The sequence below is a fragment of the Hylobates moloch genome, unplaced genomic scaffold (genome assembly GCF_009828535.3).
Source record: "Hylobates moloch isolate HMO894 unplaced genomic scaffold, HMol_V3 SCAFFOLD_4, whole genome shotgun sequence".
Taxonomy (NCBI): domain Eukaryota; kingdom Metazoa; phylum Chordata; class Mammalia; order Primates; family Hylobatidae; genus Hylobates; species Hylobates moloch.
Window position 1 is genome coordinate 86839389 of NW_026652279.1, and position 18404 is coordinate 86857792.

Below are 18404 nucleotides of genomic sequence, written 5' to 3' on the forward strand. Positions count from 1 at the left end.
AATTTTGCCTGCCAAAAAATCAATAACTAATATTTTAACCTTTCTATCTCTTTCTTTCTCACTCACTCTTTGGCTTAAGAAATAAAATCTGTGTATATTCTTTGCTATGATTTATGGGCTGGTTTGAGACATTAGGAAAGTAAGTCAATAGCCCCTTTAGAAAATCCTAGTGGGAAAATTTTCTGATCCAGGAGTCAATCAGAACTCACACTTCCAGCAAGGACTTCTCTTTGTTATCTTCAAATCCTATTTTCTGGTGACTATTACCTACAATTACCAGGAAACTCGTTGCAATTGGAAAGTAAGTTCTCAGATTTCAAGACATTTACAGTATTCTATTGGGACATCAGCTTCTCCAACAGAATGTATTTGCTGATGTATATAAATAAGACCTCAAAGCTCTATTGAAATGGAAGAGTTCCCTGACCCCCCTTTCAGGATGTGCAACAGGGGTGTGGCTTGTCTGTTCAGCTGCAACTGCTGCTCAAACCCCTTACAGGAAGAGGAGCACACAGACAGGCAGGTGCAGGAGCCAGGGTGAGCACTTTTGGGCTCCAGCCCCAGAGTAGCATCTAGGGGTGGGTGCCTGCAACTCCCAAAGCCCCAGTGGGCATGCTACAGTGCTCTTTTAGCTCTGCCATCTATAGATGGCCTAAGTGTTAATCAGCTCAGTGCCCTCTTAGTACCAAGTTCTTGTCTGGTATCTGGCAACCAGGAAGAATAAGGTCACACATGGACTTGAAGGATAGTGAATGCAGAGGTTTAACTGAGTGACGGAGGTGGCTCTCAGTAGGATGGATAGGAAGCTGGAAAGGGAATGGGGTGGGAAGATGATCTTCCCCTGGAGTTTGGCCACCCAGCGGCCGGTCTCCTCTCCAACCATCCCCAGCTGAACTCCTCTTGATGTCAAACTCTCCTCTCCGTCTGTGCCATGCTGTTCTGCTGCTCTTTTGCCCTTCTGTTCATCTGCTCATGGAGCCTGGGGTTTGGGGTTTATATGATGGGTACAGGATAGAGGGTGTGGTGGGCCAAAAGGCAACTTCTGAGTGCGAAAACAGGAATACTTGTTCCCATTTAGGGTTGCAGGTTTCCAAGTTTGAGGGTGACAGGGAACCGCCCTCTTCTACCCAGTATTTCCCCATCTCCCATTTGTATCACTATGTTTGTCATTTCTGATGACAGACAATAGGAAAGAACAATAGGAAAAGGGATGGATGGATCCAAGGAATATTCCCACTGAGACTAGCAATCTTAGAATTTGGGCTTAGACAGTAGCAGAATCACACCCTTTTTGCCTTCACTTTGACCATCTAAGGTTTTAAAGGCTATTTCTTGAAGCGATGTCAACATTAAGAAACTCCATTTACTTCTGCTCACTAAGAATCTTACAAGTGGTAATAAAATTGTTTTTATTTCATTTAAGATCAGTCAAGTTTGTATTACATTTAGAAAAATTGCCATCCAGCTGTTTGGAGACCAAAAACATATCAATGGTAATGACAGGCAAAGTCAGATGGAGCCAGCTTAAGAGACCAGACCTTCATATCCAGTTACTGGATGCCAGTCTATTTTTGTTCTAGAATCTCAATGTCAGAATGTTTTCTGCATCTTAATCTGTTTCTGGCCCAGGCTAAGGTCATAGAGAGCTCCCTTCATTTCTATTTCTTAAGGCCAAGCTTCTTCTAAATGAAAAACTTTCCTCCCCTTCTTGTATATATCGAGGGAGCTCATATGCTTGCATTTTTGTTTGATCTCCAGTTTCCCTAAACCCACAGTCAGTATTTCTCTTTTAGAGTAGGCAGAGAGGTGCCTCATATTTGCTTATGAATAATTTGTCTCCTATCTAGATGCCCAGAAGTACTAAGTGGTTTTCACAATATAGCACCACAAAGGATGACATAGATACATGCATCTCTGTGCATGTATATGCATAGACCATCTCCAGAAGGATACTCAAGAAATGAATAAAAAAGGGTTTATCTGGGGAGAGTAACTGAGGGGATCAGGATAACTGGTTAGGAGGAAGACCTACTCTACACTGTCTTCTCTTTTGTGATGTTTGAATCTTTTTACAATATATTGTATTATTCAAATAAAAAATGGATTTAATTGTTTAAAGAAAAAGCTAATATATAGAGAAAACGTATGGTATGGAACAGTACACTTAGTATGGTTCCATTTGGATAAACAAAAGGATCAGAGCATATACATGGAAAATTTCTAGAAGGATACATAGGAGTTAATATTGGCTAACTCTAATGAAGGGGCATGGATTCTGGAATAGGTAAGAGACACTTCTTACCCATAATATTTTTAATTCCAAAGGAAAATGTAAATATAACATATGAAAAGAGGGTGGACTAAGAAAAAGAGAGACATGATGTCTAATCTCACGATTTCTAAAGGATCATGTGTTCTTGAACTAAGTGAGATACTATCATTTCAATAACCAAGGCTGCCCCTAAACACGCACGCATGCACACACACACAGCCATACACAAAGATCACCGGCTTTACTGAACATGACTTTACATTTTATCAGTAAAAATGAGTTATCCAAGTAACATGCTTAGTTTTGCACAAAACTAAGTCATTTTTCTAACTCTTGTGTCATTAATGACATGTCAAACACAATCTGCTGCCATTGTCAAGATTGCATGAGAGAAACATAACTTTAGTTTCTAATACCTGTACTGATAATTTATGCAACATCTTTCCTTTTAAGACACCCATGAAGTTTGATTAAAACAGAGACACATCTATCTATCGGCCTGAATTTAGAGAGTTACCTGGAAAAATTAGGTTTGAAAAAACGAAAAGAAAAAAAAAAAGAAATATATCCCCACCACTCTGCTCTCTCCTCGTGGGAACTTGAGTATAGGAATGACTGTTGGGAAAACACTCCACTCTATTGCCCTGTCCCTATATTCTTCACAGCAGAATCACCCTTGTTCCAAGAGCATGTCAGACTTCACTAAATAATGAATTCAGTAATTCCAATGTTTGTGTGAGTGTGTGTGTGGCAGTTAGGGAGATTCTTCATATCACATTTACTTTGTGTTTTATAAAAAATAAGAAGAAGAAAGGTAATGTTTCTTATCATATAGCCATGAACAACCCACAGCAGAATAATCAATTAAGTCTTTAAAATGCAGATTTATGTTATACCACCCTGCCCTCAAAACATACTAAGTCACTGCCCTGGATGGAGAGCCTCATATCTATATTTAAAACAAATTACTCAGGCAATACTCACACGTATAATTATTTGAGATTCATGGATCTAAGAAACAAAGGCAATAATAATATTATGACTGACACTGATTGAATGCTTTCTATTTTTCAGTGACTGTTACCACCATCCTGAAAACAACCCTCATCACTCACCAGGACCATTGCCCCAGCCTGTCACTGGGTGTCCCTTATTTTACTTTTGTTTTCCCACCACCATCCCCACAGCAGCCAGACCCTTTTCAGAGACAAATACTCTCTGTGATTCCACTCCCTCAGGTCTTCTAATGACTTCTAATCTCATTCAAAATAAATTAAGAATCTCATCCAAACATTTTCCCATGACCTTCAAGACCTGCATGAATCAGCTTTTCTATCTTCTTGAACTTCTTTCACCCTCTGCCTCTCCCCTGCTTCTTCAGCAACTCTGGTTTTCATCCTGACCCTTGGACACATCAAGGACACTCTCACCTCCAATTCTTTGCACTTACTATTTCCTCTTCCACAGAAAACTCTTCCCTGAGTTATACATAAGTCTTACTCTTCCAATTAAATTGGTATTCATTTAAGAGAGAAATAAATATTTTCTCTATAGGGAGGCCCTCTGTGGCAAGTAGCCTCTAGGATCGTGTCTACAGAGTCCCACTTCTTGGTATTCATAACTCCCTCTCATGGAATAATTTGCTTTTAACCAATAGCAGATAGCAACACTGGGCGGGGGGGTTGTCACATAAATAATTTGGTTATAAAGATTGTTACTTCTGCCTTGGTGGGAGGGTGTCTCTCTTGCAAGCTTTGATGAGATAAGCTGCCACATTGGAGAGGCCCATGTGGCAAGAAGCAGAATGCAGCCTCCGGCCAACAGTCAGCACAGGCCTGAGGCTCTCAGTCTAACAGCTCTCAAAGCATCAAATCTAGTCAACCACCACATAAGGGAGCTTGTAAGTGGAGCTTTCCCCAGTCGGGCCTTCAGAGAAGACCTCAGCCTTTGCCAACTCCTTGATTACAACCTTATGAGATATCCTGAAGCTAATCATTGTCCAGATTCTTGATCCACACAGGAACTGTGAGATAATTAATATGTATTGTTTTAAGCTAATAATTTCTGGGGTAATTTTTTACTCAGCCATTGATAGCTGACACAGCCTCCTTACCTGTCATTTATAAAATACCACCTCGCCATTCATCCTGTCTCTTGGCCCTGCTTTTTTTCTTCCTAGTGCATATCACCACCTGACATTATGTATGTGTATATATATATACATATATATATGTATACATATGTACATATATATGTATACATATATACATATATATGTGTATATATATATATGTACTTTGTCTGTCTTCACTTACTGGACTTTTATCCCCTTTTGTTCATTGTTATATGTCCATTGCACGGTCTTGGTACATTGTAAATTCTCAATAAGTATTTACTGAATTAGTGAATTCCTCATTGAATTTTTCCAACCAATGCATTATATATGTGCATTACTATCTATTTTTTTATGAGGAAACAGAGATGTAGAAATTTTAAGAACATGTCAGATCACAACTAATAGTTGAGACAGGATTTGAATCCAGTCTCTCTGACTCTTTTTCCATTTATAACAAGGTTTCTTAACTGGGAGTTTCTTAAACTGGAGGTTCACAAGTCTCTAAAGATTTCAAGCTAACTCTTAGTAGTTTAAATTTGTTTAATTAAAAAAACTGTGTTGATAATCTGAAAATATAAATATATTCTGAGCCACATGGATGTCGATGATTTTAAATAATCTTGCCACATTAGTGCAGAAGCTTTTGTAAGTGATCAGGTGAGCTCTATTTTAGTTATAGTATCCTTCCTGATTCCCAGCCTGTAGACTGTAAGTTCCAGCAGCTGATGTGAGGGCAACAGCCTCACAGAGACAGTTTAACCAGCTGCATAGTTGCATAAGATCAGACCCCAGCAACAAAGCCCTTGATAAAGTGGTTCTTTTCTTCTGATTGAATGAACAATGAATGACACACAAGCTCAGTATGTATCAAAATAGGGTTGTAAAATGGACAAATACAACCAGTAAAATTTAGTGATGACTTTCCTAGAATTTCAAACAAATGATATCTTATCAAAACAGTTCATTGCTAAGTGGTCATCAACATCTTCTCCAGATCTCTCTCTTAGCCTCTACTCTTCCCAGCCCTTGATTCCCTTCCTCCTTTGCTCTCTATCCTGGTCCCTTCTATCTCAGGGGCCAGAGTGAGTCTGTTTGTGAACAGTGTCTTCCCTAAATAGGAAACATGAAGAACTATAAAAGAAGTCAAAGCAAGGAGCTTTAGCTAGGCACCCACTGTCTACAGCATGGAGGAAAACCACAAACCAGCCTTCTTATATGTTCTGACCCACCTGGAATGCAGGCCAGCACTGTGGGTCCTGGACTTATCACCTCTCCAAGTCTTACAAACCTCCCTGAGCACCAGTAAAGCAAAAGCAGTATTTACCGTGTGTGGAATCACCTTCCAGAAGCCTTGCACTGTCATTTCAGAGATGTATAGTCCCATAGGAAACATTTTGGCCTTAATATAAAAGAAAAGCCACACCTATGAATCAGGGTGTTACATCAGGCATGCTCAGGACACTCCTTTAAATTTCTATCACACCGCTTTGAGAAACAATGGACAGTAATGACCTTTTGAAAGAGCAAATTCACATTTTAAATGTCATCAAGCCAGAACGTTCCTTATTCCTTTAGCTTTTTAATCTACACCTAAGTAATATGGTATAGCTTTTAGGTGACTGGATCTCTGCCTCCCAGACAGGAGCAGATGGGAAACACACACATTCTATTATGCAGATAAGATGTCCCGAGTGAGAACAGTTCAATTAATATATTACTTATTTGAAATTCAAAACTATTATTTGGATTATCTATTATCTACATTACTATTATCTATTAATATTTGAATTGTACTTTAAAAACATATTCCACAGATTCTTTGTATTTTAACATTATAACCTTGACCCTTCAAGGTCAGGCAAGCTCAACATTTTTCTCTAAGCATTTTCTTTTTTTTTTATTTTTTATTTTTTAACAGAAATAACAGTGACTACCTATGGAATACCTACTAATGCCTCGCTCCATGCTAAGTGCTTAGCATATTATTCTGTTTGTCTTCATATCCTGGTGAAGTAAGTATTACTATCTCTAACTAGCACAAGGTCACAGGAGTGGTAGAAGCTGTGTGAAGTAAAGCCTTAAACTCAAGTTATCTGATTCCAAAGTCAATAATCTTGACCCCATTTTTTAATCTACTAACACTAGTTATGTATTTTGTATTGCAGAACTTTAAGGCTTTCATTAGCATGTAAACAGAACTAAAATTATTTTACAATATTTGGGTTTGATTCTACCCCCAAATATCCTGTGATAGTGTAACCAATTTGGTACGGTCTTCCATATGGGCAAAAATTTGATTTTGAAGATTTTTACATTTTAGGATTTTTTTTTAATACAAAAATGTCACCCTTGTTTTTTGTTGTTGTTGTTGTTGTTTGTTTTGTTTTTTTTTTTTAGAGACAAAGTCTCACTCTGTTGCCCAAGCTGGAGTGCAGTGGCGTGATCTTGGCTCACTGCCACCTCTACTCCCAGGTTCAAGCAATTCTCATGCCTCAGCTTCTCAATTAGCTGGAGGTAAAGGCATGCACAACCACGCCCAGCTAATTTTTGTATTTTTAGTACAGACAGGGTCTCACCATTGACATGTGGAGTTGACAAGACTTCCTGGGCTGGTTCGGGGACTTTGGCAAAAGACCCCTGTGACTCAGGGTTTTGAGTTCTTAACCAATTGAGTGAAGGATTCAAAATTAACCACTCCAAGGGAGGATTGATAAAAGAAGCACTCTCAATGGACAAAAAGAAAGAAAGGTGAGGGGATAACACAGGGATATAAGCCCTAGCCACCCGACCCAGCAATGGCAGCCTTTCCAGGTCCCCTTCTACCACATGAAAGCTTTCGTTTCACTTTGTTCAATAAACTGCGCTGCTGCTCAGTCTCCTGGTCCGTGGACTCTTTTTGAGCTGTAACACTCACCGCGAAGGTCCGCAGCTTCATTCTTCAAAGTTACTGAGACCACAAACCCATCTGCAAGAAAATCTCCTGACTCACCATGTTGGCCAGGCTGGTCTCAAACTCCTGACCTAAAATGATCCACCCGCCTCGGCCTCCCAAAGTGCTGGGATTACAGTCAGCCTTGTTTTCTATGTACTTAGAATCTAAGTTATTATGGATTGTTTTTCCGGTCAAAAACAGAGAAAAGCTGTCTGTACTTTAAGTACTCACTTATAATTTCCATCTTCAACTACTGACCATCCAAATCTTGACAAAAACCTCCTGAAGAAAATTGAGATTTCTGATGACTTTACTAATAATGATTTCCTCCATTTCTAAGCTCTCTCCATAATTATAATTAGTCAGAGCATCTAAAAACTTTAGCCTGGATTATATTATTTTGTGCCTCACAGAAATACTTTCCCAGATGTACAAGTGACTAAGTCTTTAAATATGCTAGAAAAGATGTTATTTATTCCTGATCATTATTATATTATTTATTCATTCACTTATTAATCAACATCTCTTCTGGACACTATGTTTATTACTAAGGATATGAAGACAAAAAGAAAGTATACATAATCCTTGATCTCCATGATTTAATAAAGCAACTGGGAATAAAAAGGAATAAAATAAAATAATTGTAACAAGAAATTCTGAACTTAAAATTATGTCACAAGAAACAGTTGATCTTTCCTGATAAATTGATACTCTTTCTTCTATTAAATAATAAAAGCTGTTAAAGTCATCATGAACTCTTTTTGTCTTACCTCTTTATCTGACAACCACATTTGGCACTCAGGTGCATCAATTTCTCTTTACTTGGATATTCTTATACAAATATTTATCATTTTAACACATCTTTCTCTTTATTTTTATTTTTTTCTTGAGACGAATTCTTGCTCTGTCGCCCGAGCTGGAGTGCCATGGCACGATCTCGGCTCACCGCAACCTGAGGCTGATTCTCCTGCCTCAGGCTCCCAAGTAGTTGGGATTACAAGTGCCCGCCATCACATCCAGCTAATTTTTGTATTTTTAGTAGAGACAGGGTTTCACCATGTTGGCCAGGCTGGTCTCGAACTCTTGACCTCAGGTGATCCACTCTCCTCAGCCTCCCAAAGTGCTGAGATTACAGGCTTGAGCTTCCCAAAGTGCTGGGATCACAGGCATGAGCCACCATGCCCAGCCACATCCTTCTCTTCATTATCTTGACTCTTGTTCTTTTACCCTTATTTCAATTGTTTTACAGCTTTTGGTGGCTACTTTTTAAACAATTCTTCTCCCCGCCAGTCCCCCAACACTCACAGACTTGGCTGAAGCCCCTATGTGTTCAGCCAAAGCTACAAAATGATTTTAGAACCAAAGTGGCCCCAGGACAGGAGCAGATAGAGCAGATCTCAGCCTGTCCTTGGCAACCAGTCTCTGCTGTGGGAACAGAGTGACCATGACCCTGTTCATGTACAACAGGGTCTCACTGGAGCTGAGGGGCCGAGTTCTTGCTGCATCACTGTTTTTTTGTTTTTGTTTTTTGTGTTTTTTATTGGGCCTTTCATCACCATTTTAAAAAGACTTAATCTAGAAATACCTGAAAAAGATAGAATTATGAGAATAAAATGTTTCCTTGTAGAAATATTCTGCCTTTTCAAATGTGCAACACATTTACACCCAGCTCCTCCATAAAACTGCTCCAAAATTGACCCAATACTCATCAAAAGTCCATCTAAAAAGTACTTAGATTTAGTTTCTTGGAGTTCACTCCCCTTCTCCTGGTGGTTTTACTTGTCCCATGGGATCTAAATGTTCAGGTTGTTGCCCTGGGTTTGCCATTATTTCGCTGTGTGGAAGATACACGTGGAGAGAGTTTTCACTTATAAGAGAAAAACGCCCCAGCTGGGTCCGAAATGGAATTTCAGGGTCTTGCTGTTTTCTGATCTTATGAGCTAGATGTCTATTTTCACTACAGCATTAATTTTGGACTGAGGCAGCAAAGAGAAAGCTTTTTTTTTTTTTTTTGCCAGGTTATTTGTTTCTTTTTAAGTCCTGGGGCCTATAGGAAGGAGACAGGAAAGAATTAGAGGAAGACTAAGAGTGGCTTTTATGAAAGACTTTGGAGCCTGATGCCTGAGGGTACAAGAATAGTTGCCTCAGAGGTCCTGCAGTCTGACTACAGGTCAGGCCAGTCTGAGGACTCTCAGGAGTAGAAAAAGCTGTGCTTGGACAAGGATAGGAGGGAACAGCCCCAAGACCATCCCCTCCTGTAGCAATGACCATGAGGAGAGGCCTTCATCAACAGGCCTCTGTATCCTAGTCACAGAAACACAGGCTTTGCCATTAGAAAAACTCTACTGGTGAGTCCACGCTCCACTCCACTCTACTTCAGTGGAGTGGCCAATTGCATAACAACTCCAGACACTCTGTTCTCTCACGTATACACCAAGGAGAATAATGGCTCCTGTGACATAAGCTCAGTATGAAGATTAACTGAGATTGTGCTTGTCAAGCTTTAATCATAACATCTGACGCAAAGCAAGTACTTAATAATTATTAACTACGAGAAACAAAAATGCAAAAAAGAAAAAGAAGCAGAGCAGGAGATCCAGGAAGACTAGACCCTGCTATGAGCAACTTTTAGAGAAAAGGAAACTTCCAGGTGACAGAAAGTGCTCAAGTCCCCTGTCAGGGGTTTAACAAGAAGCCATACTTACTAATACTAATATCAATACTAATATTACTTCATGTGTACTCTCATGGAATTTGTGGATATTTGGGTTGCTTAAGATCAGTACGAAAAGTTACTTTTCTATGTTTAAAAGAATTTAATATGGCTGATTTTAATTGGATCAAATAATCGGTTGAATCCATTTATATATCCTCTAATTTGTATGAACTTTTATGCCTCATCTTGACCATTAACAGTCTCCTTAGACATGCTGGTCCCTTAAGTGACCCTTTTCTTGTAGTTGCAAATTCCAGGACCCGCTGTACAACTGTCCTGATGCACTCTTTCAGGGCATATGTATCTACCAGCCTGGCTTTGAATTGTGACTCAGAAGGTTCCCACCTTTCAACTATCCCTGGAGGTTGCATGATAGCCTTTTTTTACTTTCAGTATCCTACTGGCTATATCTTTGGGAAAATAAAATAAAATCTAAGAAAACTTTAAACTGTCTTAAAGCAACAAGCTTTAGTCTAGAGCTCCCAATTTTCTAAAATCTTAAGAGCGAAAATCTTAATATTGTCATTATTTCTGATGATAATTTCTTTTAAAAACTTTGTACCTTCTTCAGGTTTCCAGCTTCCTCCAGGTAAAGAATGGCAAATAGGGATCAGCTTACAAGTCAACCCCCATACATTGTTAATAGGTGCCAACTGAAAGAAAGGTTCTGAGGTTTTGATCTGAGTTCAGAGGGAATAGAGTGTGGGGATATGTGGAGGAAATAAATTGGGAACACAGGAGTCCAGGATGACAGCCCAGAAGCCACAAATCTACTGGGTGCTGCAGTGTGCTACACTGACCTACCTCCAGAAAAGCCCTTACCTCAAGCCATGCCCAATAATGTAGTCAGAGCACAGGAAAAACATCAACCAGCGCCGACACAGCTGACTAGTTTGTTGTCGTTGTTTATAAGAGAATTTCAGTAGAAAGACTTCCATCTCATTGGCTTTTAGACTCCTCCAAGAAAGGTATTTTGGGGGCATTTTCTATAATATAACAAAATTTGAGTGTTTTTTAGACCTTCTGAGGTTAACCCACAGTGGTAGCATAATGACTAACTGCATAATATACCAGCCATGCCCATGATACTTTATATCAAACATGATGGAAATTTTATTAAACTCATAACAACTGTACAATAAGAGGTTGTCATGATATATGAATATTGAGATAAATAGTGTGATACAAAAAAAAAAACCCTCTTCTTCTCTATCCTTGAAATTTTCCACACCTTGACCATAGTTTCAAGGTCTTTATGATCCTTCATGGCTGTCATTTGAGATGAAAATTACTTTTTAAAAATAAATCTTGTCCATGGTATTGCTTTAATCTCTAACTTAATGCAAAATTATGTTACTTGGTACATGAGACTCTCTTCATATAATCAATGAAGAGAATTCCCCAATACTTAGGTTTTTCAAGAGGTACACTGCTATTTCCACATGTCAGGACTTCTAGTTAAGCAAGACGATTGAACACACAGTCTGTCTCCACTGCCTTTTAAATTACATTTAAAATACAAGACATAGGAAAGAAAACCCAGGAAGACAAGGAGAATAGGAACAGAGACACAATATACAAGAGATAAAAGCAAAATCTAAACACTGGAAGATAGATTATGAGCGGTAACTGACTTCCAATCTCAGAGAAAACTACAATCTACTTCTAAAGTGGAGGAGGCTAACGAGAAGCAAATTGATGTTCACCTTAAAGCCCTCCAAAATGCTCTGGAAATGGCAGAAATAAGTTCTTCTAAAAGGGGAAGGACAGTGTCTGAAAACAGAAGGATAAGTTGAAGGACTGGTTAAATTTTTAAAGGGAGAATTTGGCTTCACTCTTGCAATCATCCTTTCCCAATACAGCTAAAGCCTGGAAGTTCACCCTGGAGAATTTTACCTGAAAGGATGTTAGGTTGCTCACAAGAGATATAGCTGAGGGGGAAGATGAGGGGCTGTATTAAAAACAGGGAAGTTATGTAAACTTTGACATACGGAACCTTGAGACATTCAGCAACCTTCATCACTCAGCTTCCAGGAAAGGAGCAGGTGGATTTTATGTCTCTAAACAACAAACTAAGAAAACATCTGCCCATGGCAAAAGACCTACAAAAATACACAAATGAAGGCCTGAAACAAAGTAGCTGGGCCACCACCAGTCACCCTATATTGAAGCTTAGCAGTTAACAAGGCATACTCATAAATATGTTTTTATGTCTGTTTTAAATGTGATCACTAGAAAAGCCTAACGTAAAAGAACAAACTGATTTGAAACAAAGTAAAAAGGAGAACTCCAAGACAGCAAACAGAGCAGAAAAAAAACTTTTTAGAACTACAATATTCTCAGAGATGTAAGAGAAGAAATGGCATGCAGGAAGGGATGCTATTTAAAAAGGATTATTCAGACAATACAAAATTCTCAGAAGATAAAAACAGAATGCAAAAATGTAAACAACAAAACTTGATAGAAGAGTTGAAAGCCAAGATTTAATAAATATTTCAGAGAGAAGAAAAACTCACAAAGAGATACAAAATACAAGGAAAAAAGGGATGCAAAATACAAGGAAAAAAAGGATCAGGACTTCCAATAGTATACTAATTAAAAACACCAGAAAGAGAGAAGAGTGAAAACAGAAAGGAGGGAATGATTAAATAAAAATCTCAAGAAGATCCTATAGAGTGGAACAACACAGATTTCCAAACTGAGTGCTCAGAATAATAAAATAAAAGTTCTTATCTTCCTGAAAGAGCGTGTCTTTATGAAATTTCACAATACTAAGGCAAAAGAAAAAGCAAAAAGCTCCCAGAAAGAAAAATTATGGGTAACATATAGTCATGAATAAAAACGACATTAGGAAGTATCCCAAAAACAACAGTAGAAATTAGAAAATAGTGGTGGGAGGCCTTCAAAATTATAGAAAAAATTATTTCTAACATGTAGATCACTTCAAAGAGGGCTTGTGGAGCTGCAAAACCAAGAGCTCTTAATGTATGACCAAATATTGAAGTTCTCCATAGGATGCCATAGTCACTCAGCAGTGCTATATCTTCCTAAGCAGATATAAGACTTAGCTGCTAATAATCATGACCTAATAACCCATGATTGGTAATGTAGGAAGTAAATGTCTCAAAGTTAAAAAAAAATTATTTATAACATGGAATGGTATATCTGGGAAAACTATCAATCAAACAATATTCCAAAAAGTTTACCTTTTAGGCATCTTATCTTATGGAGTTACTGGAGGATGTACTTAATGAAAATAAGGGAGGAAACCAAGAAAGCAAAAAACTGGGTTTCAGAACACAAGAAGTCTAACACAGCAGAAAGAAGGGTATTCTAGTGATGACGGCTTGTAGTAAGCCAAAGGAACAGCCACTATCAATTGGTGCAAATGGACAGAAGACTCCAGGAGTTATATCTCTAAGAAAAAAGAATAAAACACACACACACACACACACACACACACACACACACACAGACACCACAAGTGAAGGCTGTATTACCTGTTACATTGAATCTACTGAGGGGAGAGTTACATTTCTGGCAATGATAAACTACCCCTAAGGCATTAAGAACCAAAGCAAAAATTAAACGGAGGCAATTATCAACTGAAGAGAATTCAACAAGCTTTACCTAAAAAAGGAAATATAATCATGGACGTCATGTGGCTGAGGAGTGACTATTAATTTTGTAGAATTTTTGACATAGCTATATTTGGAAGGTAAGAGAATGCAATTACCTGGGGGAGGGAAAGAGAGTATGTTTTAAAAAGCTAAATCGTTTCTAACCATATGCAGGACCAGGGGTACTGGTATTTCTTTATATTACATTCTATAGTGCATTTGTCTTTAAAATCATGTACATGTATTCATTGGACAGAAATAAAACATATCTTTCAAATTGCTGTATAAGCTATCACCCAAATAATTATCTTTTACAATAACTAACCCTAGTAGTGAGCATTTTTACATTTCTAGTTAAAATTTTCTTCCAGTTTTATTTAAAAGTTCTGCATGAGACCAAGTGCTCATTGTTGAAATTAATTTGAAAACTGAGATAATTATCAAAGGGAAAAGACTGCTTTTTTTTTCCCTGAAGGATAATTAAGTGCTCTGATTCTTTTATCCACTTTGCCTTTGTAAAATTCATCATAGAAAAAGTAACACCATAATATGGAAGAATAACTTCTCTTGGGAAATCTTGACTATCACAGAGCTGAGTTTCAAATTCTCAGGATAGTTGCCTGAGTATTCCTCCCTAAGAGAAAGACCTGTCCCTTAACAAAGAACTTGGCACTTGAATGATAAATAAAAGCCCTCTCTTCATTAAATCCACTCTTATTTAGTAACTGAGAAGGTCAGGTAAACAAGACAGCAAGGAAAATAGGACAGACTCCTCTAAAATCATCGGGCATAGTGGATCGTTTTAAGGATTTGTCCTCTAACTGAGTCAATCATTCTTGGATAAGTGCTTGCCTCAAAAAAGAAGCCAGCTACTAAGCGGGAAAGGAAGGCTGAAAAGTGATTGCAGAATTATTTTTGTACAGGACATTATAACCTACACAGATAACCCATCTTATTCTTTCCATTGACCTTGACCTTTTGGTTAGCTCAAGTAATTTTTCAATAGAAGAGTTCATATAATGTAAATCTTTGTAGAAATGAAAACAAATAAATGTTTGAACTTAATTTGAATGTAAATGTGTTTTACTCTGTTTTCAAAATGCTAACCTGAGTCTGAAAACTCTATTATTTCTTTTTGGTCTATAATGGTCAAATAATTGTTTTCGTCATTTTGAGAGCAATTTTCAAAGAGGTCTCATTTCAAAGAGAAGTGTCCAATGTCTCAATTTGTTTTTTCATTAGAAAATCTCTCCAGTTACAAAAGAGTATTTAATACAAATTTCTGGTAGAGAGATGTTATGTTGGTCCTCTCCCAAATTCTCTTAATATTTTTATTTTTTCATACATCTGAACAACTCATTAATGTAATACCCTATGGGCAATATTGAAGGCATCAAAACAATGCTTAAAGAGTCCCAGAATTTACGGTTGTCTGTTAGTTAAAAGGCAATACCAGTGATGTGTGCATGCACAATTTAAAAGACCAGTACAAATGGTTTATCTCTACATTTTGTCCACATAAAACCAGAACTTTGATTTATAGCTGCAAACACTGTTTTCCAAACCCGCAGGTGTCTGAGAGTTGCACACTTAAGACTCAACTCAGCCTGAAGCCTTTGTTCAAAGGGAGCTCCTTCATCTTCACAGATGCCTAATCTGTTTGCTACTGCTGTTTCTCAGCAGTTCACAACTGTGCCACATGGTTTAAAATTGAGCCTCAGAGCTACCTTAAACTCTTTATTCTCTCCTGATTGAGGTAGTCCCATTTGCACACACTATCCAGAAGCTAGTGAGGTGTTCTGCTGTCACCCATCCTGTATCACCTCCAGAGGTGCGCAGTCAGGGCAACTGACCATGTGCCACGACTGGGGCTTTCATTCCTAATGATTTTCTGAAGCTGCATTGGTGAAATTACACAAGAGACCAGGTCAGCAGGCTGCTTCCAATCTTCCAAGGAGCTGTTTGATTGTATCACTCTCTTCACCCTCAACCAATTCTGGAGTTCAGTACCATATTGGCACCTCATTGTCATTCTTGGTATGGGGTTTATGCTTTTTCTCAAGGGGGTGTTGGGCTTTGTGCTTCAAGAGCAGACTACTTTCAGTTTTAGGTTGCCTTTAAAAATCCTTATATTGTGGGTCTTATGTGACCAACATTGATACATAATATTTTGGTCTTTTAAGGTTTATTGTAGATCCATTTGTAACTTAAGTCATGAAATAATCCATGATCACGCCATAGGTGTGTCAGACTTATAGGAATTACTCAGGATGGCAGGAAACTCTCATTTGTTCATGTTCATGGGTACTCACATGAAACTTGTGAGCTGTTCTCCTCCAGAATCTCATTCTGGCCCATGGGTAGTTTCTCTGTTCCAGATCTTTTCCATTGAACAATCCCATCTAACATGTGTGTGTGTGTGTGTATGTGTTCCCATGTAACAATTTTTCCTGAAAATAAGCAATTTCTAAGGTACAAATTTTTACCTTAATTATGTAAAAGTCTAAATATTTGAGTACCAGTAATAATAAGACACTTCATCACAACTTAATAACGAGTGTATTCAACTAAAACTCTCATCCACCATAACCTAAAAATTGCAAACCTTTTTATATATCCATCTTTTGAAAAGATCTACATCATAATCAATGTCCAATAATTTAAAAAATATATGTGAGCATCTCAAAGCTATGGCATTTTTAAAATGCTATTGACCAAATGGGTACTTATACTGACTTATCTTGCCAGAAAGTATTATAAATCAAAAGAAGACAAATAAAACTATTTTTATAACAGCTTGATTGAGATAGATACTCATTTAGGATACATTTTATGGTATCTAAATTATATATTTATGGTATTTAGATACCATAAAATATATCCTAAATGAGTCCATTTTACAGTATCTAAACTATCTCAATCAAGCTGTCATAAAAATGTACTCATTTAGGCCGGGCACGGTGGCTCACACTTGTAATCCCAGCACTTTGGGAGGCCGAGGCGGGCGGATCACAAGGTCAGGAGATCGAGACCACGGTGAAACCCCGTCTGTACTAAAAATACAAAAAAATTAGCAGGGTGTAGTGGCGGGCGCCTGTAGTCCCAGCTACTCGGAGAGGCTGAGGCAGGAGAATGGCGTGAACCCAGGAGGCAGAGCTTGCAGTGAGCCGAGATTGTGCCACTGCACTCCAGCCTGGGCGACAGAGCAAGACTCTGTCTCAAAAAAAAAAAAAGTACTCATTTACAGTTCATTTTTAAAATTCAGTAGTTTTTGATATATTCACAGAACAACTGTACTGTGAATTTTATTGAATTTTACACATGTATTCTAAATCTACTCATGTACCTGTGTTGAGTAAACTATGCAGCCATCAACACAACCAATTTGAACATTTTCATCACCACCACCCCCACCAAAAAAATCATGTCCCGTGAACTGCTCTCCAATACATCCATCTCTGCTCCCTACCCTAGCATTAATCTACCACTAGACAACCACTAATCTACTTTATGTCTCTATGGATTTGCCTTTTCTGAACATTACAGATAAATGTAGTCATATAATATGTGGTCCTCTATACCTGGCTTCTTTCACTTAGCATGATGTTGTCAAGATTCAAACATGTTGTAGCATGTGACAAAATCTCCTTTCTTTTAATGACTGAATAATATTCTATTCTATGCATATACCACATTTACATTTTGTTTATCTATTTGTCAGTTCATGAACATTTGGGTTGTTTCTACCTCTTGGCTATTATGAATAATGATGCTATGAGCACTCGTGTACAAGTGTTTGTGTGGATATATGTCTTTATTACTCTTAGGTATATAGCTAGGAATGGAATTTCTGGATCAAATTACAATTTTATGTTTAACTTTCTGAGGAAGTGCCAGGATGTTTTCCAAAATCACTGCATCATTTTTTAAATCCCCACCAGCAGTTTATGAGGGTTCTGATTTCTCTATATCCTTGCCAATATTACTTATTACATCTCTTTTTGATTATAGCCATCCTAATGGGTATGAAGTGGCATCTCATTGTGGTTTTGATGTGTGTTTTCCTAATGACAAATGATGTTGAACCTTTTTAATGGCCTCATTGGTCATTTCTATATCTTTTGAGAAATCCTTATTTGAACCTCTTGTCTATTTTTAAATTTGGTGGTCTTTTTATGATTGAGTTGTAGAAGTCCTTATATATTCTATACACGAGTTCCTTATTGGATACATAAATTTCAAATACTTTATTTCATTCTGTGGGTTGTCTTTTAACTTTCTTGATAGTGCCCTTTGAAGCAGAAACGTTTTTAATTTTGATAAAAGCCAATTATGATGATTATTTTTATGTGTCAGCTTGAGTGGGTTAAGGGATGCCCAGATAACCAGCATTATTTCTGGGTGTGCCTGTGAGGATGTTTTCATAAAAGATTAACTTTTGAGTACATAAGTTTGCCCTCACCAATGTAAGTGGGAATCATCCAATCTATTGAGGGCCAGAGTAGAACAAGAAGACAAAGGAAAGGAAAATTTGCTCTCCTTGCTTCTCCTATCAGTGCACTTGGTTCTCAGGACTCTGGACTAGGACTTACACTATTGACTTCCTGGTTCTCAGGTATTTGGACGTGTACTGGAACTGGACCACCAGCTTTCCCAGGCTTCCAGTTTATAGACAGCAGAGCATGGGACTTTTCAGCCTCCATAACTGCATGAGTCAATCCTTCATAGTGGCTCTGTTTCTGCATATA

At 37.9% G+C, this 18404-nt stretch overlaps 1 non-coding gene across 1 annotated transcript; it reads left to right on the forward strand.

Annotated features, from left to right (window-relative positions):
- Positions 1–12971: 12971 nt before the first annotated feature.
- LOC116467690 (small nucleolar RNA SNORA25) lies at positions 12972–13099 on the forward strand. The gene has a single exon (XR_004247896.1). It is a non-coding gene; the product is annotated as a small nucleolar RNA SNORA25 (small nucleolar RNA).
- Positions 13100–18404: the final 5305 nt, after the last annotated feature.